We start from the raw sequence: 26606 nt of genomic DNA on the forward strand, positions 1-26606 counted from the left end.
TCCCACTGGTGGTAGCTCTGCTCTGAGCATATTCTCAGTTTAGATCACCTCTCTTTATCTGATTCCCACCACTAGATGCAAAGTTGATGCAAATTCCTGTCCAAAAAGCTTTCTATTTAAATAGTTCCACCCACACCAAGTCTTCAGATCCTCAGCTGGACCAAATTAGTTGTCAATCCAGAGGGTGGAGTTTCTCTCTGCAAATAATGAAGGCCCCCTTTCTTTTTCTTTCCTTGTTAACATTGCCGTTGTGTGAGTATTTTCCAGATAAACATTTTAAAAAATCAAATGTTACAGATGGACAAATGAGATGGTAACCCAAGTCTTGTTGTTTTCTTTAGATGTCCACTGCAGTGTCCAACTTGTGGAATCTGGACCAAGGATTGTGAATCCTGGAGGGTCCCTGAGACTAACCTGCACTGTCACTGGGGATTCTGTCAAGAGTAATTACTGGGAATGGGTCCGACAGGCTCCTGGAAAAGGACTGGAATGGATGGGCCAGATAGACTGGAATGGCAAATGGAGATTATTCTACAGCCCATCTCTCCAAGGCCGAATCACCCTGACTGCTGATGCCTCCAGAAATACATACGACCTGGAGCTGAGATCTGTGACAGCTGCAGACACGGCTATGTATTACTGTGCCCGTGCACCACAGTGAGAAAAACCAAAGGAGAAACTGTACAAAAAGGTGGAGGCATCTGTTACTGGGATGAAGTGTAGGAGCATCTCCTAAAATTATTTCTGTTTCTCACAAGGGGGCAGCAGTGATTTAAAGAATAAGAAGCCATTGACCACAACTGAAATAAAGCCTAGTGTGATGTTTTGTGGTTACAGCAGTGAGGCTGACTATTGTTTCCTTAGCTGCCTCAACTTCACCGGCTGCATGAGAGTTTGATTCCAAAACCAATTTTGGTCAATAAATTGAAGAATCACACAGTGCTGAAACAGACCATAAAACTTGGGGTATTATCATGCAGAAATGACCCCCCCTCCAAAAATTTGATAAGGTAAGGGATGGGCCTGCAGACCTTCTAGGTGCATTCTGAGGATTCATGGGTTCCCCAGACCTCTAATTGTGAACCACTGCATCAAGCAATTGAGATTTCATAAGACAGAAATTGATCCAAGCACATATACACACATCTTTTTTTGAATCATCTGCAAAGAAGTTATGTATGAAGAGTCACACCACACCTTTTCTTCCAATTTAAACATTACTTTATAGCAGGCAGAACCAAGTACAGTGGGACCTCTGGTTACAAACTTAATTCGTTCCTCAGGTCCGTTCTTAACCTGAAACCGTTCTTAACCTGAGGTACCACTTTAGCTAATGGGGCCTCCCGCTGCCACCGTGCAATTTCTGTTCTCATCCTGGGGCAATGTTCTTAACCCGAGGTACTACTTCCAGGTTAGCGGAGTCTGCAACCTGGAGTTTTGTAACCCGAGCAGTTTGTAACTCGAGGTACCACTGTACATTGAAACTTATTTCAGAATTTGGATAAAGAATGTATGCACAATTTATGAAATCACCATTCCAGATTGATAAAATAAGTGCAATAATCAAGGGCAGACCGTGGTCTTTCAAATTTCAGTGGTGCCTTGGGTAAGCCCAAAATTTGGTGGCCGCAACCTCTCATCTTCTGTTCTGCTCAATTCATTATATCATAGTTATTACATCCTGTAATAGGCTGAGCTCCCCGTGCGGCAAACCCAGTTGCACTGCCTGAAATCCACCTCTGCAAAAATCAGTACGACCCAAACCAATACAACCAAAGTTGTCAATGTGTTGCTCTTTTTATTCTGAGCTGTATGTAAATGGAGGGACTGCTTCCTGTTTAAAGGAGTCAAGCCCTCTTTTGGCCCAGCCCATCCACACCCGTAACTCCTGTGTGACTGGGATCACTTTCAAGGCTACCTTTCCCAAAACAACTAGTGGAATGATGTGTTTACTTCAATTAGTTTGCTTTTTTTTGCAATATTCAGAGGTTATTGTTGTGTTGTTACATCCAGTTCAGTGCATAATTTCTTTTACTGATCCCAGTATAAGGGATGACACCTCAGATTATAAATATAATTCATCCTATGCTTAAAATCAAAGCTCCATCCCTACTCTATTCCAGCTTCCACTAGCCCCAGACTGTTTGCTGGAAACCAACAAAAAGCACACATCCATTCTCTACAGCCTCCTGTCACTTGTGTGCTCCAGCTCCCTGTTGCCTTCTGTAGCATTTTGGAATGGAAAAACCCTCCCTCCCCCTTTGGCAAACAGATGGAAGTGCGGATGGAAGTACCAGGGTTAACCACATACCCACCTCCTTCCTGCTCACAGTGCTCTGGTTTCTGTGTTCATCATCTGACGCCCTTCCTAGTTTGCCTTTCATGTGGGGTCTAGAAGGTGGCAATACAAGAATGGGTATTTTCTGCAGCACTTCATTATATATATTTTAGGCACCCGGCATAAATGTTCCCCTTTAGCCAGGTCATTGACTCATTAATATTCTGCAGCCTTTTAAAGCTGTTTACTGTTTTGTTTCTTCTGTTTTGAGTATTTGTTTGTGCTTTTATCTTGTGTTTTTATCTTGTGAATAACCCTGAGATCTTTTGATCTTTTGATGAAGGGCAGTATATAAATATTATAATAGATAGATGATAGATAGATAGATAGATGTAGATAGACAGATAGATGTTGATCTGATGGAGGACATAGAGAAGCTGAAATAAAGTCTAAAATAAAGCCTAGTGTGATGTTTTGTGGTTACAGCTGTGAGGCTGACTATTGTTTCCTCAGCTGCCTCAACTTCACTGGCTTCATGGGAGTTTGATTCCCCAAGAGAAATTCTCACAACTTTCTATTTAGAACCAAGAAAACATTACCAATACCACTCCAAACATCATTTCCCAATGTATACACTAGGCAGAATTTCTATTTTATTACACTTTCCAGCCCCGTTGGCTCATACTCCAAGTATGAGTAGAAAGCAGAAAGGGGGATACAAATCTCTGTAAACATTATACTGTAACATATGTCTTCTTGTTGGCCTTAGATGTCCACTGCAATGTCCAGCTTGCAGAATCTGGACCAGATACTGTGAATCCTGGAGTGACTCTGAGACTAATCTGCATTATCACTTGAGATTTTGTCAGTACTGTTGACTGGGAGTGGATCCGACAGGCTCCTGGAAAAGGACAGAAATGGACAGGCCTGATACATTGGAGTGGCAACTCATGGCATGTTCGAGTGGAAGGGGATTGGGGATGCATCAAGCCACCATCAGCTGATCATACAGCCCTGGCAGCCAGTGAAGATACATGCCCACTGTGGCTGCTGCTGCTTTCCTGCTGACTGAGAAAAGCAGCTCTGCCTCAGTGCCAGGAGAATGTAGTGCCACAGTGCCTTGAAGTGAAAGCGATCAGCTGCCCTGTTCTCTATCAGTGTGAGGGGAAAGCAACATCTCACAATCAGCTGTCCTGTTTTCCTTCAGTGTGAGGCATAGCTGCCTGGGGGGGGGGGCACTGGGTGCTGCAGCCCCCACAATATTCCCCATGAAGTGGCTGGGCACCCACATTTTTTGCACCAGGACTGTACACACAAGGGGGGCGGGGTGCAGAGGGAGCCCACTGGACGCAGCCCAGCATGAGAACGCTGCCTGGGCAACATCCTTGGGTGGCACTGCCCAGCCGCAGAAACTGGCAGCAACACTGCCTGCTCCCTTATTTTTCCAACCTGGCAAAGTTTTATTACATTTATTACACATAGAACATCAAAGCAACATTATTCTATGGTCATGGTACACATGTCAACCTTTGTTTACAAGCTAAAATAGCTGGAAAGTTAAATGTAATAAAAAGAGAAATGTGGTGCTTCTGGCTGAATACTGATTATTGCTTCCTGTATAGGTATGTGAAAATAATAGGACAAAATGGGCATGGGGAGGAGAAAGAGCATGCATCTATCTCCACCTCAGATCAAAGAAAAAGGAGGCTTGACTGCACTCAGTTCCACATGCTGTGGTACAGGTTTACTGAAAGCCCGGTTCCCAAGCAGAGCAAGTGATTAAGGCAGGAGAGTCCAGTCCATGAAACGAGGCCACACAAGAACAAGGAAGTTCTGCCCTTAGCAACTCAAGTCCTAGAGGGTATGTGCAAAATGTTTTGAGGGTTCAGTTATGGAGAGAAATTGAAAAATGACACTTTGTTTTTTCTAGGGTTAGGAAAAGCATGCCCAGTAGTAACGTTTTATATTGCCTAAGTATATAATAGTTTATTGCTAAGCAAGTCAATAAAATACAAAGGTATCTATACTAAGAAGAGGGGGGCACCCCTGGTCTTTTCTTTCTGGCAGCATATCAGCACTGAAACCTTTGGAAATGTTTGGAGAGTGGGGCACTGAACTTTGATCTATTCTTGATGCTTGCCTTCTGGAAGAGGGGCAACAAAAAAGGACCTGCGACTTCTGATCTATATTTTATTGAACCTTTAAGACAAATCTGCCTTCCTTCCTCCTGCTTTAAACTCATACTTACAGGCCCATTCCAGCCTATAAATCTGGGTAACCATCTCTCAAGTTGTGTCTATTCTGTATGTACAAGGAACAGTTGCCAAAAGGCACAGTGAGAGGATGTGAATCTGAAGGCTGGGAAACAAAGCCTGTTTGCCTTCTCACCAGAAATAAGTCTTGAGACAAACTATGTTAAGAGCAAACAGGGGAGATTCATTCAAATATATATAAAAGACTAGGATCTGTAATTCAACCAACCTGAACCAATTAACCAAGTCACAATTCACATGCAGGTGAGTTTTAATCAATGGGGTTATACAAGCCGCCCCCCCCCATTTCCTGACCAATTTTACAGCCACATACTGTGATCAGATAGGAAGGCTAGCACACAGCGAGATGTGGAGCCAACCGTCTCTGCCTAAGGCTGTTCCCACACCCCTAGTAAAGTTCAAACTGCTAATTTTTGGGGGATTAAGCTGTGCCCCTTCCTTCATTCATCATTTGTGTTGTATTGAGAGTATTATTATTATTGGGTACATGGATTCCTTAGGATGAATGAAAGCTCACTCTTGTATTCAAATAACAATCACCCGGGGGGTGTGTGGTTCATAAGCTTTACTTACAGCAGTTAACTTTGAAACAAATTTAAAAATATTTACGTGTTAAATAAATAAATAAATAAAGGTTGATCTGATAGGGGACGTATCAGGATTCCCTTAAAGATAGCAGGTGTGGCGGGTGCCAGGGACCAACTCCTTTTTTTGTTGAGTCCTAAGGAAAAGTGCGACATTCTGGGATCAAATCAGGAAACAGGAAGGCTTTTGTAAATTATTGTCGGTACAACAGAACACTTGAAGGGTCAGCAAGTCATGTGTTTGGTATAAGGCTAAACAGATCTGCTCAGTCAAAGACCAGTGTTGTTCTTTTATCCTGAGCTGCATGTAAATGCAGAGGCAGCTTCCTCTTTAAAGCAGCAGCACACTCTCTGCCCAGCCTGCAGCCAGAGGTAGAACTGCTGAAACACTTTCCAGTCAGTTCCTCTCAGAGCAAAATCAGGAGACAAACATGACACTTTGGCTTCAATTTGTTTTTGTTTCAGCAGCTTTGGGAGGTAATTTTATTCCAGCTTTAAACAAAGATGACTAGTATAACCCAGGGCTTCATATGTAGCAGATCTTTCAAATATGGCTTTCCCCCCTTTCTAGGTGTCCAATCAGCAATCCAGCTGGTAGAGTCTGGAGGGGATGTCAAAAGGCCTGGAGACTCCCTCCGCCTCTCCTGTCAAGCTTCTGGATTCACCTTCAGCGACTACTGGGTGGCTTGGGTGAGACAGGCTCCTGGGAAGGGACTGGAATGGGTTTCATTTATAAGCAGTGGTGGAGCCTCACAATATTATGCAGACTCTGTGAAAGGGCGCTTCACCATCTCCAGAGACAACCCTTCAAACATGCTGTATCTACAAATGAACAGCTTGAAATCGGAGGACACTGCTGTTTATTACTGTGCAAGAGACACAGTGAAAGGAAGTGAATCTGAAGCCAGACAAAAACCTTCCTATGCCAGCTGTCTGGACTGGTTCAGCTGCAACCACAAAGAACTAAATGAAGACTTTTGGAGAAGGAAGATAAAATCAAGATAAATTGCCTTGATTTTATTGACACAAATGAGGCATCATGCCTAGTCTCCAAATTGAATGCTCAGAGAACGCCTAGGCTGCATTCAGACACCACTTTATTCTATTTCCCCAACAATTAATTTCTGAGTTAGTTCCACTTCTTATGTGACCTTTTATACAATGTATAATTCATTTCTGGTAATCTAACAGAATCTTGTTGAAGCTTAGTACTCATTGCTATATGAATTGCTTCAATGAAATGTGTGTTTGCATGTTTGCAAATTTGCTATCTGAGAAGATTTTGGTAGATTTGAGTTATAATTTCTCTACTGTTTTAATGGCTTACATAATATGATGAAATTTGGGGAAGAATTCTGAAATGCCATGTTAGCCAGCTTTGGTGGCGATAGAGATGGACTGTTTAAGTCCACTTGGCCCCTCAGTTTCCCTGTCTCCAACTTTGAAATTCCACCTTCCTGCTCTGTGTGTATATGAAACAGTGTAGGTCTTACTGTTCCTGACAGACAATGAGTGTAATGGACACAAAGGGAGAGCCATGATAATTTGGTTGGAATTAAAAGCAGACCACTTTCTGACATGATGCCTGAACACACAGATTTGAGCATAGCTGGAATTAATCAGGGTCACTTTCATATATGTGTGTGTGTGTTTGTGTGTGTGTGTGTATGGCCCCAGCCAAGCTGAGAGCTTGTAAAATAAATTATTCCTGCTGCTTTCTGGTTGTGGGAAAGCAAGGACCAATGAAATGGGCTGTGTGAAGAAGAGGGCTTCTTTAAATGACAGACCCATATCCCACTGGTGGTAGCACTGCTCTGAGCATATTCTCAGTTTAGATCACCTCTCTTTATCTGATTCCCATCACTAGATGCAAAGTTGATTCAAATTCCCTGGCCAAAAAGCTTTGGAGGGTCCCTGAGACTAACCTGCACTGGCACTGGGGATTCTGTTGAGAATAGTTACTGGGAATGGGTCCGACAGGCTCCTGGAAAAGGACTGGAATGGATGGGCCAGATCGACTGGAGTGGCAGCAAATGGACATTATATTACAGCCCATCTCTCCAAGGCCGAATCACCCTGACTGCTGATGCCTCCAGAAATACATACGATCTGGAGCTGAGATCTGTGACAGCTGTAGACACGGCTATATATTATTGTGCCCGCAGAAGACACAGTGAGCAAATCCGAAGGAGAAACTGTACAAAAGGGTAGAGGTATTTCTTACTGGGTGAAGTGTAGGAACATCTCCTAGAATTCTTTCCATTTCTCACAAGGGGGCAGCAGTGATTTAAAGACTAAGAAACCATCAACCACAACTGAAACAAAGTCTAAAATAAATCCTAGTGTGATGTTTTGTGGTTACAGCTGTGAGGCTGACTGTTGTTTCCTCAGCTACCTCAACTTCACTGGCTGCATGAGAGTTTGATTCCCCAAGAGACATTCTCACAACTTTCTATTTAGAACCAAGAAAACATTGCCATTACCACCCCAACCATCATTTCCCAATGTATACACTAGGCAGAATTTCTATTTTACTACATATTTTCCACCTCTTTGGCATATACTCCAAAAGGAGCAGAAAGGGAGATACAAATCTCTGTAAACATTTTACTGTAATATATGTCTTCTTGTTGGCCTTAGATGTCCACTGCAATGTCCAGCTTGTGGAATCTGGACCAGAGACTGTGAATCCTGGAGTGACTCTGAGACTAATCTGCATTATCACTTGAGATTTTGTCAGTACTGTTGACTGGGAATGGATCCGACAGGCTCCTGGAAATGAACAGGAATGGATAGGCCTGATACATCGGAGTGGCAACTCATGGCATGTTTGAGTGGAAGGGGATGGGGGATGCATCAAGCCACCATCAGCTGATCATACAGCCCTGGCAGCCAGTGAAGATACATGCCCACTGTGGCTGCTGCTGCTTCCCTGCTGACTGAGAAAAGCAGCTCTGCCTCAGTGCCAGGAGAAAGTAGTGCCACAGTGCCTTGAAGTGAGAGCGGTCAGCTGCCCTGTTCTCTATCAGCGTGAGGGGAAAGGAACACCTCACAATCAGCTGTCCTGTTTTCCTTCAGTGTGAGGCATAGCTGCCATGGGGGGGGCACTGGGTGCTGCAGCCCCCACAATATTCCCCGTGAAGTGGCTGGGCACCCACATTTTTTTGCACCAGGGCTGCACACACAAGGGGGGCGGGGTGCAGAGAGAGATCACTGGACGCAGCCCAGCATGAGAACGCTGCCTGGGCAACATCCTTGGGTGGCACTGCCCAGCCGCAGAAAGGAGCAGCAACACTGCCTGCTCCCTTATTTTTTAACCTGGCAAAGTTTTATTACATTTATTACATCAAAGCAACATTATTCTATGGTCATGGTACACATGTCAACCTTTGTTTAAAAGCTAAAATCACTGGAAAGTTAAATGTAATTAAAAGAGAAATGTGGTGCTTCTGGCTGAATACTGATTCTTGCTTCCTGTATAGGTATGTGAAAATAATAGGACAAAATGGGCATGGGGAGGAGAAAGAGCATGCATCTATCTCCACCTCAGATCAAAGAAAAAGGAGGCTTGACTGCACTCAGTTCCACATGCTGTGGTACAGGTTTACTGAAAGCCCGGTTCCCAAGCAGAGCAAGTGATTAAGGCAGGAGAGTCCAGTCCACGAAACGAGGCCACACAAGAACAAGGAAGTTCTGCCCTTAGCAACTCAAGTCCTAGAGGGTATGTGCAAAATGTTTTGAGGGTTCAGTTATGGAGAGAAATTGAAAAATGACACTTTGTTTTTTATAGGGTTAGGAAAAGCATGCCCAGTAGTAACGTTTTATATTGCATAAGTATATAATAGTTTATTGCAAACAAGTCAATAAAATACAAATGTATCTATATTAAGAAGAGGGGTGCACCCCTGGTCTTTTCTTTCTGGCAGCATATCAGCACTGAAACCTTTTGGAAAGGTTTGGAGAGTGGGGCACTGAACTTTGATCTATTCTTGATGCTTGCCATCTGGAAGAGGGGCAACAAAAAAGGATCTGCGACTTCTGATCTATATTTTATTGAACCTTTAAGACAAATCTGCCTTCCTTCCTCCTGCTTTAAACTCATACTTACAGGCCCATTCCAGCCTATAAATCTGGGTAAAAATCTCTCAAGTTGTGTCTATTCTGTATGTACAAGGAACAGTTGCCAAAAGGCACAGCGAGAGGATGTGAATCTGAAATCTGGGAAAAAAACCTGTTTGCCTTCTCACCAGAAATAAGTCTTGAGACAAACTATGTTAAGAGCAAACAGGGGAGATTCATTCAAATATATATAAAAGACTAGGATCTGTAATTCAACCAACCTGAACCAATTAACCAAGTCACAATTCACATGCAGGTGAGTTTTAATCAATGGGGTTATACAAGCCGCCCCCCCCCTTTCCTGACCAATTTTACAGCCACATACTGTGATCAGATAGGAAGGCTAGCACACAGCGAGATGTGGAGCCAACTGTCTCTGCCTAAGGCTGTTCCCACACCCCTAGTAAAGTTCAAACTGCTAATTTCTGGGGGATTAAGCTGTGCCCCTTCCTTCATTCATCATTTGTGTTGTATTGAGAGTATTATTATTATTGGGTACATGGATTCCTTAGGATGAATGAAAGCTCACTCTTGTATTCAAATAACAATCACCCAGGGGGGGGGGGGATGTGGTTCATAAGCTTTACTTACAGCAGTTAACTTTGAAACAAATTTAAAAATAATTACGTGTTAAATAAATAAATAAATAAATAAAGGTTGATCTGATAGGGGACGTATCAGGATTCCCTTAAAGATAGCAGGTGTGGCGGGTGCCAGGGACCAACTCCTTTTTTTGTTGAGTCCTAAGGAAAAGTGCAACATTCTGGGATCAAATCAGGAAACAGGAAGGCTTTTGTAAATTAATGACGGTACAACAGAACACTTGAAGGGTCAGCAAGTCATGTGTTTGGTATAAGGCTAAACAGATCTGCTCAGTCAAAGACCAGTGTTGTTCTTTTATCCTGAGCTGCATGTAAATGCAGAGGCAGCTTCCTCTTTAAAGCAGCAGCACACTCTCTGCCCAGCCTACAGCCAGAGGTACAACTGCTGAACCACTTTCCAGTCAGTTCCTCTCAGAGCAAAATCGGGAGATAAATATGACACTCTGGCTTCAGTTTGTTTTTGTTTCAGCAGTTTTGGGAGGTAATTTTATTCCCACTTTAAACAAAGATGACTAGTGAAATCCAGGGCTTCATATGTTGCAGATTCTTTAAATATGGCTTTCCCCCCTTACTAGGTGTCCAATCAGCAGTCCAGCTGGTAGAGTCTGGAGGGGATGTCAAAAGGCCTGGAGAGTCCCTCCGCCTCTCCTGTCAAGCTGCTGGATTCACCTTCAGCAGCTACTGGATGGTCTGGGTGCGACAGGCTCCAGGAAAGGGACTGGAATGGATTGCAGTAATCTGGTCTGGTGGTAGTCAACAATATTATGCAGACTCAGTCAAAGGGCGCTTCACCATCTCCAGAAACGACCCTTCAAACATGCTGTATCTTCAAATGAACAGCTTGAAATCAGAGGACACTGCCGTTTATTACTGTGCAAGACACACAGTGAAAGGAAGTGAATCTGAAGCCAGCCAAAAACCTTCCTATGCCAGCTTGTCTGGACTGGTTCAGCTGCAACCACAAAGAACTAAATGAAGAAGTTTGGAGAAGGAAGATAAATTCAAAATAAATTGTCTTGATTTCGTTGACACAAATGAGGATTTGTAACTGGCTGACTGACCGAACCCAAAGGGTGCTCATCAATGGTTCCTCTTCATCCTGGAGAAGAGTGACTAGTGGGGTGCCACAGGGTTCTGTCTTGGGCCCGGTCTTATTCAACATCTTTATCAACGACTTGGATGATGGACTCAAGGGCATCCTGATCAAATTTGCAGATGACACCAAACTGGAAGGGGTGGCTAACACCCCAGAGGACAGGATCACACTTCAAAACGACTTTGACAGATTAGAGAACTGGGCCAAAACAAACAAGATTAACTTTAACAGGGAGAAATGTAAATTATTGCACTTGGGCAAAAAAAAAAGAGGCACAAATACAAGATGGGTGACACCTGGCTTGAGAGCAGTACATGTGAAAAGGATCTAGGAGTCTTGGTTGACCACAAACTTGACATGAGCCAACAGTGTGACGTGGCAGCTAAAAAAGCCAATGCAATTCGGGGCTGCATCAATAGGAGTGTAGCATCTAGATCAAGGGAAGTAATAGTGCCACTGTATTCTGCTCTGGTCAGACCTCACCTGGAGTACTGTGTCCAGTTCTGGGCACCACAGTTCAAGAAGGACACTGACAAACTGGAACGTGTCCAGAGGAGGGCAACCAAAATGGTCAAAGGCCTGGAAACGATGCCTTATGAGGAACGGCTAAGAGAGCTGGGCATGTTTAGCCTGGAGAAGAGGAGGTTAAGGGGTGATGTGATAGCCACGTTCAAATATATAAAAGGATGTCATATAGAGGAGGGAGAAAGGTTGTTTTCTGCTGCTCCAGAGAAGCGGACACGGAGCAATGGATCCAAACTACAAGAAAGAAGATTCCACCTAAACATTAGGAAGAACTTCCTGACAGTAAGAGCTGTTCGACAGTGGAATTTGCTGCCAAGGAGTGTGGTGGAGTCTCCTTCTTTGGAGGTCTTTAAGCAGAGGCTTGACAACCATATGTCAGGAGTGCCCTGATGGTGTTTCCTGCTTGGCAGGGGGTTGGACTCAATGGCCCTTGTGGTCTCTTCCAACTCTATGATTCTATAATTCTATGAGGCATCATGCATAGTGTTCAAATTGGAATGCTCAGCGAAAACCTAGGCTGCATTCAGACACCACTTTATTCTATTTCCCCAGCAATTGATTTCTGACTTAGTTCCACTTCTTATGTGACCTTTTATACAATGTATAATTCATTTCTGGTAATCTAACAGAATCTTGTTGAAGCTTAGTACTCATTGCTATATGAATTGCTTCCATGAAATGTGTGTTTGCATGTTTGCAACTTTGTTACCTGAGAAGATTTTGGTAGATTTGAGTTATAATTTCTTTACTGTTTTAATGGCTTACATAATGTGATGAAATTTGGAGAGGAATTCTGAAATACCATGTTATTCAGTTTTGGTGGGGATAGAGGTGGACTGTTTAAGTCCACTTGGCTCCACAGTTTCCCTCTCTCCAACTTTGCAGTCCCACCTTCCTGCTTTGTGTGCATATAAAACAGTGTAGGACTTACTGTTCCTGGTAGACAATCAGTACAGTGGTACCTCGGGTTAAGTACTTAATTCGTTCTGGAGGTCCGTTCTTAACATGAAACTGTTCTTAATCTGAAGCACCACTTTAGCTTATGGGGCCTCCTGCTGCTGCCGCCCCACTGGAACATGATTTCTGTTCTCTATCCTGAACCAAAGTTCTTAACCCGAGATACTATTTCTGGGTTAGTGGAGTCTGTAACCTGAAGCGTCTGCAACCTGAAACGTATGTAACACGAGGTACCACTGTATAATGGACACAAAGGGAGAGCCATGTTGATTTGGTTGGAAATAAAAGCAGACCATTTCCTGACATTATGCCTGAACTCATAGATCTGAGCATAGCGGGAATTCATAAGGGTCACTTTCATATACAATGGTACCTAGTCTCTCTCTCTCTCTCTCTGTGTGTGTGTGTGTGTGTGTGTGTCTGTGTGTCTGTCTCTCTCTGTGTGTAGCCCCAGCCATGTTGAGGGCTTGTAAAAAAAAAAATTCTTGCAGCTGCTTTCTGACCATGGGAAAGCAAGGACCAATGAAAGGGTGTGTGTGGCCCGGACGAGTTCTTTAAATGACAGACCCTTATCCCACTGGTGGTAGCAGTGCTCTTAGCATATTCTTCCTCTCTTTATCTACTTCCTACCACTAGTTGCAAAGCTGATGCAAATTCCTGTCCAAAAAGCTTTCTATTTAAATAGCTCCACCCACACCAAGTCTTCAGATGCTCAGCTGGACCAAATTAGTTTTCAGTCCAGAGGGAGGAGTTTCTCTCTGCAAACAATGAAGACCCCCTTTCTTTTCCTGTCTTTGTTAGCAGTGCCGCTGTGTGAGTATCTTCCACATAAATATTTTAAAAATCAAATATTACAGATCGATAAATTGCATGGTAACCAAAGTCTTGTTGTTTTCTTTAGATGTCCACTGCAGTGTCCAGCTTGTGGAATCTGGACCAAGAACTGTGAATCCTGGAGGGTCCCTGAGACTAACCTGCACTGTCACTGGGGATTCTGTCAAGAGTTATTTCTGGGAATGGGTCCGACAGGCTCCTGGAAAAGGACTGGAATGGATGGGCCAGATATACTGGAGTGGCAGCACATGGAGCTTACGCTACAGCCCATCTCTCCAAGGCCGAATCACCCTGACTGCTGATGCCTCCAGAAATACATACAACCTGGAGCTGAGATCTGTGACAACTGCAGACACGGCTATGTATTACTGTGCCCGTAAACCACAGTGAGAAAAACCAAAGGAGAAACTGTACAAAAAAAGGGTAGATGCATCTCTTATTGGGTGAAGTGTAAGAGCATCTCCTATAATTCTTTCCATTTCTCACAAGGGGGCAGCAGTGATTTAAAGACTAAGAAACCATCAACCAAAACTGAAACAAAGTCTAAAATAAAGCCTAGTGTGATGTTTTGTGGTTACAGCTGTGAGGCTATTGTTTCCTCAGCTGCCTCAACTGCATGAGAGTTTGATTCCCCGGGAGACATTCTCACAACTTTCTATTTAGAACCAAGAAAACATTGCCATTACCACCCCAACCATCATTTCCCAATGTATACACTAGGCAGAATTTCTATTTTGTTACATACTTCCCAACTCTGTGGCACATACTCCAAAAGGAGCAGAAAGGGGGACACAAATCTCTGTAAACATTATACTGTAATATATGTCTTCTTGTTGGCCTTAGATGTCCACTGCAATGTCCAGCTTGTGGAATCTGGACCAGAGACTGTGAATCCTGGAGTGACTCTGTGACTAATCTGTATTATCACTTGAGATTTTGTAAATAATGTTGACTGGGAATGGATCCGACAGGCTCCTGGAAAAGGACAGGAATGGATAGGCCTGATACGTCTGAGTGGCAGCTCATGGCATGTTCGAGTGGAAGGGGATGGGGATAGGGGATGTATATAGCCACCATCAGCTGGGCACACAGACCTGGCAGCCAGTGAAGATACATGCCCACTGTGACTGCTGCTTCCCTGCTGACTGAGAAAAGCAGCTCTGCCTCAGTGCCAGGAGAAAGTAGTGCCACAGTGTCTTGAAGTGAGAGCGATCAGCATCCCTGTTCTCTATCAGCGTGAGGGGAAAGCAACATCTCACAATCGGCTGTTCTGTTTTTCTTCAGTGTGAGGCATAGCTGCCATGGGGGGGGGGGGGCTGGTTGCTGCAGCTCCCACAATATTCCCCGTGAAGTGGCTGGGCACCCACATTTTTTGCACCAGGGCTGCACACACAAGGGGAGTGGGGCACAGAGGGAGCCCACTGGACGCAGCCCAGCATGAGAACGCTGCCTGGGCAACATTCTTTAAGATTCCCTTAAAGACAGCAGGTGTGGCGGGTGCCAGGGACCAACTCCTTTGTTGTTTGAGTCCTAAGGAAAAGTGCGACATTCTGGGATCAAATCAGGAAACAGGAGGGGTTTTGTAAATTATTGACTGTACAACAGAACACTTGAAGGGTCAGCAAGTCATGTGTTTAGTATAAGGCTAAACAGATCTGCTCAGTCAAAGACCAGCGTTGCTCTTTTATCCTGAGCTGCATGTAAATAAAGAGGCAGCTTCCTGTTTAAAGCAGCAGCACACTCTCTGCCCAGCCTACCGCCAGAGGTCGAACTGCTGAACCACTTTCCAGTCAGTTCCTCTCAGAACAAAATCAGGAGACAAACATGAAACTTTGGCTTCAATTTGTTTTTGTTTCAGCAGCTTTGGGAGGTAATTTTATTCCAGCTTTAAACAAAGATGACTAGTATAATGTAGAGCTTCATATGTAGCAGATGTTTAAAATATGGCTTCCCCCCCCTGTTCTAGGTGTCCAATCAGCAATCCAGCTGGTAGAGTCTGGAGGGGATGTCAAAAGGCCTGGAGACTCCCTCCGCCTCTCCTGTCAAGCTTCTGGATTCACCTTCAACAGCTATGGCATGAACTGGGCGCGACAGGCTCCTGGGAAGGGACTGGAATGGGTTTCATTTATAAGCAATGGTGGAGGCTCACAATATTATGCAGACTCTGTGAAAGGGCGCTTCACCATCTCCAGAGACAACCCTTCAAACATGCTGTATCTACAAATGAACAGCTTGAAATCGGAGGACACTGCTGTTTATTACTGTGCAAGAGACACAGTGAAAGGAAGTGAATCTGAAGCCAGACAAAAACCTTCCTTTGCCAGCTGTCTGGACTGGTTAAGCTGCAACCACAAAAAAACTAAATGAAAAATCTGAAGAAAGAAGATAAACTGAAGATAAATTGTCTTGATTTTTTTGACACAAATGAGGCACCATGCCTATTGTTCAAAATGGAATGTTCAGAGAAAGCCTAGACTGCATTCAGACAGCACTTTATTCTATTTCCCCAGCAATGCATTTCATACTAAGAACTACTTCTGATGTGATCTTTTATGCAGTGCAAAATTCAATTCTGGTAATCTAGCAGAATCTTGTTGATGTTCAGTACTCATTCCTATATTTATTGCTTCCATGATATGTGTGTTTGCATGATTGCAGCTCCTTTAGCTCAGAATATTGTGGCAAATTTAAGGTATAATTTCCCCAGTGTTTTAATGGCTTACATGATGTGATGAAATTTGGGGAAGAATTTTCAAATACCATGTTAGCCAGTTTTGGTGGGGATAGAGATGGAATGTTTAAATCCACTTTACCACACAGTTTCCCTGTCTCCAACTTTGCAATCCCACCTTTCTGCTCTGTGTGTATATGAAGCAGTGTAGGACTTAATGTTCCTGCCAGACAATCAGTGTAATGGACACAAAGGGAGAGCCATGTTAATTTGGTTGGAATTAAAAGCAAGCAGCTTTATGACCTGATGACTGAGCACACAGACTTGAGCATAGCTGGAATGTTGCAGGGTCATTTCATTATTCCTTTTGCGTGTCGAGGTCCCCAATCCACCCCCCAAAATAACTCACAACAGACACGTAATTTTTTGTTTAAGATTTTTGGCATGATTTTGGCCACAACTTTATTAAAATACAAACTGTGAGTGGTTGTTTATGTTGGGATTCAGAACTTACAGGGTTAAGCTGTTCTGAGTAGTGCCTCCCATTCTGACGTGTGGAAGGAGGGAGGAGCTCTACTTTCTGTTCTCTCTTGGTCTCTGAAAGAGACGGACGCCATGAATGCTAGCAGTCCAGGAGAATCTGAGAAATGCTGAGCTGTAAATATTTTGCTGCAATAAAGAACTGATAAATTTGGACTCACAAGTGCTTGTTGTGTTTGGATCTAAGCAAGCAGCAACGGTTTTTGTTCCGCTGTGTTTTTACTCTGCAAGGCGAAACCGGAGAGAAGAAGGTCTGCGCAGCTTGGCTAAGAAGTGTGCCGGACCGCAATAAACTGGGGCTAATTGGGGCCATAAAGTAATTAGCCAATTAAGATCTTATCACAGGTTATGGGGGGCCTAATTACCGCTTATAAAACTGTTGCTGAAAGTCTGCCGGTGTACTTTGAAGTCAGCTTGAACAGCTGGGAAGACGCTACCGAAGCGGAGGTCTGCGTTCTGTGTTTTGCCTGCTGCTAAGAGGCAAGAGTTGCTGAGAGCTGAGAGCTGGGAAAGCAGCTGAAAAATCGGGTGCCGGAGAGCTGACTGGTTTTACGTGAGTAGCAGCTGGGGCCCCGGGGAAGAGGAGAGAATGGCAGACAGCCAGGTCCTTGAGGACGTTCCACTTGAAAAGCTCACTTTAAGAAGTTGGGCAACCTGGTCCAGAAGAGTAAGGGGTTGGTTTCTGGTTACTGGGCTTTGGGATGTAAGCCAGAAAGAGCCACTTCCCCTGAATCCAGGTCCTGAAGGGACACACGTTGCAGGCTTTGAGGCTGCGTTGCCTGAAGATGGCCGGCAGAGAATGCAAAGAGAGCTTGCTATGCTGAAAGCATGCGTACACGCATCGCTCTTGCCTAGTTTGGAAGGCGTAAAGTCAGCAAGGGCTGCCTGGGAGGTGCTGAGAAGTTTGTGTGAAACTGCAGCAGGAGGCCAGGGCCCTGGAGAAGTCATGGAGAGCCTGGAGATGGCTGTAGCCCCAGTCCCTGAGGTGCAAGTCGGGGGGCTGAGAATTCCAAAGGCAAGTTTCAAAAGTTTTCCACTGTGAGTGCTGAAGTGAAACGCAGTTTCAGCGAGGGCAGGGCTGGCACAGAGTGCTCTTCCGGAAGAAGGGGGGCCAGGCCAGCTGAAAGGAGCCCTGGGCAGTATTTTTCCACTGGGGATCATCGTCAGCCAAAGTCTGGAAAGCTGCGGAGAGGAGCTAGACGCTTCAAGGTCGGCCACCTGGACAAAGTGAAGATAAGGCCTAAAGAGTTACGTGGGAACGCAGAGGCCAGTCCGGTCTCCAAGGCAACGGAGGAGGCTACTTCTACGGAAGCTGCCAAGGTCCTGAGCAAGGGGGAGTTGGTTGCCGAGACAACCAGAGAGAACAGCTGCAGAAGCCCAAAGAGAGGGGGCAGCAAGACGTTTGTTGCTATGGCGTTGTTTGAGAACAGCTCTGAGAGAGACACTGACTTACGCTTTGTAATCGACTCAGGAGCTAACTGCAACCTGATTCCAGAGACCCCTGCAGTCGAGATGTGGAATTGCACGGCAATTCCGGCTGGGAAAACTGTTCAGTTTGCAAATGGGGAAAAGAAAAATGTAACTAACGTTGCAAATGCTTTTTTTTCTGTTTTGCAGGAGCAGATGGAAGTTTGCATTGTGCCAGGAATGCAACACTGTATTTTATCTGTGCCTTATTTGTTGAAAAAGGGGTTTAAGGTTTGCTTTGAACATGATTTTTGTACAATCTCCAAAGGAGGGAAGCAATTGGTCAGAGTTGCAAAGGGGCAGAATGATCTCTTCATTCTTAAAACGTCTCTGGTGGGTGAGGGGAAGGTTGAGAAAGCACAAGCCCTGCGTGCTACAGTTCCCACTCATGTTTCATGTGCTTGTGCGTGGCATAAGATGACAGCTCATTCTTCTGTTGAAGAACTACAGGTGCTACCTGAGGTTAGCAAAGGCTGTAGAATTGAGAAATGTGCAAGAGTCCTAGATTGCCAGGCTTGCAGACAGGCGAAGGTAAAAGGGTGCAGTTACCCAAAGGTGGAGAGGGTAACCACAAAACCTTTTGATCTTGTGCACATAGATCTGTTGGGTCCCATGAAGAAACCAAGTTTGGGAGGGGCCAGGTTTCTGCTGACGCTGCAGGATGATTTTTCGCAGAACACCTGGACACATGGTCTCAAATCCAAGGAAGATGCAGCACAGCTGATTAGACGTTGGATTGAGGAGGTGGAACTAAGGTTCTCCACGAAAGTGCAGGCAATTGCTAGTGACAGAGGTACACAGTTTACTGGGTCTGCTTTGCAGAAGTTCTTTCACAAGAAAGGGATAAGTCACACAGTGACTTCTCCTCAACAGAGGGGGGTGGCAGAGCTAAGAAGTGAGGCTCTGGTTAAAGCTGCACAGGTGATGCTGTCAGACTCTGGGTTACCTTCAAGGTTTTGGATGGAGTCAGTTAAATATGTGAGCTTCACCTGGAATCGGTCCTACAATTCAGTGGTAGGAGACACACCGTTTTTCATGCTTCACGGGAGGAAACCTCAGGTTCACTTCCTCCGTGCGTTTGGATCAACGGCCTCGGTGCCGGTGCCTGAAGCTTTGCGAGGGCCAGGTGAACCCAAGTTCCAGAAAATGATCTTCTGTGGGTATGAGCCAGCAGCTCATGCATGGAGGTTTGCGTACCCGTCAGGTGATCAGAGTAAGCTGCTGATCAGTAAACACGCTGAGTTCTATAAGCAGGATGAAAAGTCAAAGACTCCTGCCAGACGTGATATTCTTTCAGAATGTCTTTCTGATTCAGAGCAGGAAGGTTCTGATGAGGAGGAAGGAGAGCCAGGGGCTGAGTCTGCTGATGACGATCAGCTCACTGACCAAAGTCAGGAGCAGGATGGGGCATCTCCACAAGTTGTTAAAAGAGAGCCCAAGAGTGAGCCTAGTTCTCCTGTGAGGGTAATGCAAAGGATTCGAAGACGCGTTAAGTCAGAGGGGGAATCCCGGGATGCAGAGGACACACCTGCTGACCACAGTGAGTCAGAGGAAGTGCCTGAGTTTGTGCCCAGGCGGTCCAGTCGCACAACGAAGGGAATTCCACCTGAGAGGTATCAGGCCACAGGTGCGTGGGTAAGTTTCGCACAGTGCGAATCTGAGAGTTGTGAGGATGTTCCACAGATGCCTGACAGGAACGCCAGGAGAGGGCGCAAGGCATTAGGGAAGGAATTGATCTCACAGAGGTCTGGAACGGTACATCCACAGGTCTTGTCAGAATGCTCGGCAAGAGGGGGTGTTGGGATTCAGAACTTACAGGGTTAAGTTGTTCTGAGTAGTGCCTCCCATTCTGACGTGTGGAAGGAGGGAGGAGCTCTACTTTCTGTTCTCTCTTGGTCTCTGAAAGAGACGGACGCCATGAATGCTAGCAGTCCAGGAGAATCTGAGAAATGCTGAGCTGTAAATATTTTGCTGCAATAAAGAACTGATAAATTTGGACTCACAAGTGCTTGTTGTGTTTGGATCTAAGCAAGCAGCAACGGTTTTTGTTCCGCTGTGTTTTTACTCTGCAAGGCGAAACCGGAGAGAAGAAGGTCTGCGCAGCTTGGCTAAGAAGTGTGCCGGACCGCAATAAACTGGGGCTAATTGGGGCCATAAAGTAATTAGCCAATTAAGATCTTATCACAGTTTAGACATTGGTTAAGACTATCTGTCCCCCCGCCTGGGGACAGAACTGACTTCCGGGCACCACCGAAAGACAGTGCGGGGGAAAGCAAGTCAGGGAAGAATTGGAGCTGAGACACAGACCCTCAACTCTCATCCGCCTGCTCCCAGAAGGCTTGCCGGCCCTAGTCCCTTTCCTGGGATTGGATGAAAAGATGGCAAGCCCCAGGATTCCTTTAATGGAATTCCCTTTCCGCAGCAACCATGGAGGGGCAGGCCCAGCCTATCCTAACCCCTCCTCCACCAGATTTATAACCAATGCCTAACCACAACCTTACAAGTTGTGACGATTTGCTACGCAGTAGGCAAAAAACCACCCAGCCAGCCAATTTGCCAGGTGGAAAAATTCCTACCAAGCCCCTGCTCAAAGGCAGACGACCCCATGACAGGCATAGCAAGGTCAACGCAACAACCCCTTATTCTAGGGCGGGTGGGCGGGTGATCTGTTGCACGCAGCAAAAGAGAAAGTACAAGGCTGCGTGCAACATAACTTTTCCCCCAGCAACTCGGCAATCCAATCAATGCCCCTGGCCATCTTGGAGAACTTCCCCAGCAACAAAGGGGGTGGCTCAGTAGACCCCACGGCAACACGTGCTCTCCCTGAAGGAGAACACGCTTTATACTAATATCAAATTTCTATACCACCCCTCATCTGAAAATCATAGGATGGCTCACATTGGCAGTGTGTGGCCCCAGCCAACATGAAGGCTTGTAAAAATTCCTCTTCCTGCTGCTTTCTGGTTGTGGGAAAGCAAGGGACCCATAAAAGGGTGTGTGTGACCAAGAAGACTTCTTTAAATGATGGACCCACTTCCTGCTGGTGGAAGCAGTGCTCTGAGCATATTCTCAGTTTAGATCACCTCTCTTTATCTGATTCCCACCACTAGATGCAAAGTTGATGCAAATTCCTGTCCAAAAAGCTTTCTATTTAAATAGCTCCACCCACACCAAGTCTTCAGATGCCCAGCTGGACCAAATTCAGCTGTCAATCCAGACGGAGGAGTTTCTCTCTGCAAACAATGAAGGCCCCCTTTCTTTTCCTTTCTTTGTTAGCAGTGCCGCTGTGTGAGTATCTTCCAGGTAAACATAAAAAACTTAAATGTTACAGATGGACAAATTGCATGGTAACCAAAGTCTTATTGTTTGCTTTAGATGTCCACTGCAGTGTCCAGCTTGTTGAATCTGGACCCAGAACTGTGAATCCTGGAGGGTCCATGAGACTAACCTGCACTGTCACTGGGGATTCTGTCAAGAATAATTACTGGGAATGGGCCCGACAGGCTCCCGGAAAAGGACTGGAATGGATGGCCCAGATATACTGGGTTATCCTCAAATGGAGCTTATACTACAACCCATCACTCCAAGACCGAATCACTGTGACTGCCGATTCCTCCAAAAATACATATGACCTGGAACTGAGATCTGTGACAGATGCAGACACGGCTATATATTATTGTGCCCGCAAGACACACAATGACATAAACCAAAGGAGAAACTGTATAAAAGGGCAGGAGCATCTGTTACTGGGGTGAAGTGTAGGAGCAGCTCCTAAGATTCTTTCTGTTTCTCACAAGGGGGCAGCAGTGATTTAAGGACTAAGAAGCTATTGAACACAACTGAAATAAAGCCTTGTGAGATGTTTTGTGGTTACAGCTGCATGACTGACTACTGTTTTCTCAGCTGCCTCAACTTCACTGGCTGCATGAGAGTCTGATTCCAAAACCGAATCGCACAGTACTAAAACAGACTATTAAACTTGTGATATTACCATACAAAAATCCCCCCCCCAAAAAAGTTGAGCGGTAGGCAAGGGATGGACCTGCGGACCTTCTAGGTATATTCTGAAGACCCACAGGTGTCCACAGAACTCTAATTGTGAACCACCGCATCAAGCCATAGAGAGTTCATATGACAGAAAATTGGTCCAAGCGCATATACACACACATTTTTTTAGTAGTCATCTGCACAGAAGTTATGTATAAAGAGTCACACCACAGCTTCTCTTCCAATTTAAACATTACTTTATAGCAGACTGACCCAAGTACACTGAAACCTATTTCAGAATATGGATAAAGAATGCATGCACAATTTATGAAATTGCCATACCCAGATGATAAAATAAGTGCAAAAATCAGAGGCAGACAGTGTTCTTTCAAATTTCAGTGGTGCCCTGAGTAAGGCCAAAATTTGGTAGCCTCAACCTCTTCCCTTCCCTTCTGCTCAATTCACTATAGATAGATAGATGATAGATAGATAGACTGATAAACTTTATTTGCATTAGCCAACGGCCATAGCAACATAAAACAAGCAATATATACAAATAAAAAAGACAACAATGGGTAAAAAGGACAATCAAATGACCAAGATTATCATTCAGATAAAAGGTAAAGGGACCCCTGACCATTAGGTCCAGTCGTGACCGACTCTGGGGTTGCGGCGCTCATCTCAATTTATTGGCTGAGGGAGCCAGCGTTTGTCCGCAGACAGCTTCCGGGTCATGTGGCCAGCATAACTAAGCCGCTTCTGGTGAACCAGACCAGCGCACGGAAATGCCGTTTACCTTCCTGCCGGAGCGGTCCCTATTTATCTACTTGCACTTTGATGTGCTTTCGAACTGCTAGGTTGCAGGACCTGGGACCGAGCAACAGGAGCTCATCCCGTTGCGGGGATTTGAACCGCCAGCCTTCTGATCGGCAAGTCCTAGGCTCTGTGGTTTAACCTACAGCGCCACCTGTGTCCCTATCGTTCAGATAGTGGCCCTTAATATCATTGCACCCTTGATAAACCTAGCAACCTTTGCTGTTGTCTGATCATTTTGATCTGATAAAAGAAGGAACAATGTGGCTGCAGATGGGCGGCCTGGGATGGTAAGTAAGAGTGGGGTGATGATCTCATACCTCAGATCTTTATAAAGGGGACAGGGCAGGAGAACATGAGCCACTGTTTCCAGATTGCCATCTCCACAGGGGCAGAGTCATTTCTCAGGTGGAATCTTTTGGTATCTGCCCTCAAGTACGGCAGAGGGCATCACATCCTATCTGGCCAGTGTGAAGGCACGTCTGTATTTTGGGATGGTTACCGTAATTTATACAAATATGGTTCCATGGAATCAAACTGAGAAGGGGGGGGGGAGGCATACCAAGGACAGAGTTTCTTTATAATGGCCAGATTGTTCTGTTGCTCTAAGTCCTTCAGATGCTGTCCAATTAGTCATTTTGCTTTAATAAAGCCCATAGTGAGAAGCTGATGTAGGTGGAGTCCGCAGGAGAGGAAGTTTTGGTGCACATTTTAGACCACACACTTTTATGGGGGTCTTGTGTCACTAAGGGCAGTAGACCGGGTGGATTTAGATTTAGACAGAGCCAATAATTAAGAGTTCTTTGCCAGGACCAAGTGTCTACAAAGGGAAGACTTACCTCTAGTCATAATGCTGCAGTTGGGACACAAGGTGGTACAGAAAAAATCTGCCTTAAAAATTTGGATTGGACAGTTTCAAGAATGCTATAATGCCCCATTTTTGGAGTGCCCCCCCCGCACTTCATTACAGTATATATATTTAAGGCACCAGGCAAAAATGTTCCCCTTTAACCAGGTCCTTGACTCATTAATATTCTACAGCCTTTTAAATGTGTTTACTATTTTGTTGCTTCTGTTTTGAGTATTTGTGCTTTTCTCTTGTGTTTTATCTTTTTATCTGAGATCTTTTGATGAAGGGCAGTATATAAATTTTATAGACGGACAGATAGATGATAGGTGTTGATCTGATGGGGGACATTGGGAAGCTGTATCAGGATTCCCTGGAATACAGCAGGTGTGGCGGGTTCCAAGGACCAACTCCTTTTTTGTTTGAGGGCCTTCTTGGTAGCGGCGCCTGCCCTGTGGAATGCTTTCACATCAGATGTCAAGGAAATAAACAACTATCTGTATTTTAGAAGACATCTGAATGCAGCCCTGTTTAGGGAAATTTTTAATGTTTGAAGTTTTATTCTGTTTTTAATGTTCTGTTGAAAGCCACCCAAACTGAGCCAGATGGATGGGGGAGAAATAATAAATTTCTATTATTATTATTATTATTATTATTATTATTATTATTTATTACTATTGTAACAAGACTCCCACCCTGGGCCTCAGATAATCTCTGCCCATGCCTGCTTCCAAGTCCAAACTTTCAACATTTCTCCAATAAAAATAGGGACATCCCTACCATACCTTCCAACATTTCTCTGATGAAAATAGGAATGCTCTAAGATAAACAGGGGCATTCCGGGATCAAATACGGAATTGGGATGGCTTTTGGAAATCTGGGACTGTCCCTGGAAAATAGGGTCAGCAAGTCATGTCTCTGGTATAAGGCTAAACAGATCTGCTCCATCAAAGCCCTGTGTTGCTCTTTTATCCTGAGCTGCATGTAAATGCAGAGGCAGCTTCCTGTTTAAAGCAGCAGCACACTCTCTGCCCAGCCTACAGCCAGAGGTTGAACTGCTGAAACACTTTCCAGTCAGTTCCTCTCACAGAAAAATTGGGAGACAAACATGACACTTTGGCTTCAGTTTGTTTTTGTTTCAGCAGTTTTGGGAGGTAATGTTATTCCCGCTTTAAACAAAGATGACTAGTATAATGTAGGGCTTCATATGTAGCAGATCTTTCAGCTATGGCTTTCCCCCCTTTCTAGGTGTCCAATCAGCAGTTCAGCTGGTAGAGTCTGGAGGGGATGTCAAAAGGCCTGGAGATTCCCTCCGCCTCTCCTGTCGAACTTCTGGATTCTCCTTCAGTAGCTTCAACATGAACTGGGTGCGACAGGTTCCTGGGAAGGGCCTGGAATGGATTGCAATAATCTGGTATGATGATAGCCGACAATATTATGCAGATTCAGTGAAAGGGCGCTTCACCATCTCCAGAGACAACCCTTCAAACATGCTGTATCTACAAATGAACAGCTTGAAATCAGAGGACACTGCTGTTTATTACTGTGCAAGAGGCACAGTGAAAGGAAGTGAATCTGAAGCCAGACAAAAACCTTTCTTTGCCAGCTGTCTGGACTGGTTCATCTGCAACCACAAAACAACAACAACAAAAAAAAAACCACACTAAATGATGAAGTTTGGAGAAGGAAGATAAATTCAAGATAAATTGTCTTGATTTTGTTGACACAAATGAGGCATCTCATTTGAACTGAACTGGAGGCCCCTCGACTGACTTCAGGTCCAGTGTTGGACCATTTCGATCAGATACTCCCTGCTGATGTGGATAGATTCCTCCAAGTTGGTAGGCCCACCACCTGCCTCCTTGATCCATGCCCGTCTTGGCTGATTAGGGCATGTCCAGATGTTGCGTGAACCCCCCTGGTTGAAATTATCAATTTGTCCCTTGACACGGGGACATTCCCAGGGGAACTGACGGAAGCAGTAGTGTGTCCACTCTTAAAGAAAACTTCATTAGATCCCTTAGACCTATCCAATTACCGCCCAGTTTCAAATATTCCATATCTGGGTAAGGTAATTGAGAGAGCGGTTGCTGAACAGCTTGGTAGGTTTCTGGAGGAAACATCGGCTTTAGATCCATTTCAGTCCGGTTTCTGTCCTGGTTTTGGGACCGAGACGGCTCTGGTTGCCCTAACAGATGATCTCTGTAGACAACTGGATCGAGGCGGGTCAGGACTACTGATCCTTTTAGATTTGTCAGCAGCCTTTGACATGGTCGATCACGATCTTCTAGACCACTGCCTCACAGACGTGGGGATACAGGGCATAGCCCGTAACTGGCTGTGCTCTTTTATCTCTGGTCGGGGACAGAGGGTGGCACTAGGGAGGGAAATGTCATCGCACCATTCCTTGGTGTGTGGAGTGCCGCAGGGCGCAATCCTCTCCCCAATGCTTTTTCACATTTTTATGCGCCCCCTTGCCCAGATTATCCGGAGCTTTGGGCTGGGCTGTCACCAATATGCTGATGACACTCAGCTCTATCTGCTGATGGATGGCCACACAGACTCGGCCCCTTACACACTCACCAGATGCTTGGGAGCTGTGGCTGGATGGTTTCGTGGGAGCCGATTGAAACTAAATCCTTCGAAGACAGAGGTCCTGTGGCTGGGTCAGGATGGCATGGGGATGAGGGAACAACTCCCTTCTCTTGTGGGGGCCCAATTAGTGCCATTGCCTTCCGTTAAGAGTTTGGGTGTAATACTTGACGCCTCCCTTTCCATGGAGGCACAGGTTACAGCAACAGGCAAGGTGACATTTTTCCACCTTCGTCGCATCAAGCAGTTGGTCCCTTACCTTTCCCGTCCCGACCTGGCCACAGTGATCCATGCGACAGTCATCTCCAGGCTTGACTACTGTAATTCGCTCTATGCGGGGCTGCCCTTGAAGCTGACCCAGAAACTCCAGAGGGTGCAGAATGCTGCAGCGAGGCTCCTCACGGGGTCTCTGCCATGGGAG

This window comes from Podarcis cretensis (assembly GCF_951804945.1).
Source record: "Podarcis cretensis genome assembly, chromosome: 13".
Taxonomy (NCBI): Eukaryota; Metazoa; Chordata; class Lepidosauria; order Squamata; family Lacertidae; genus Podarcis; species Podarcis cretensis.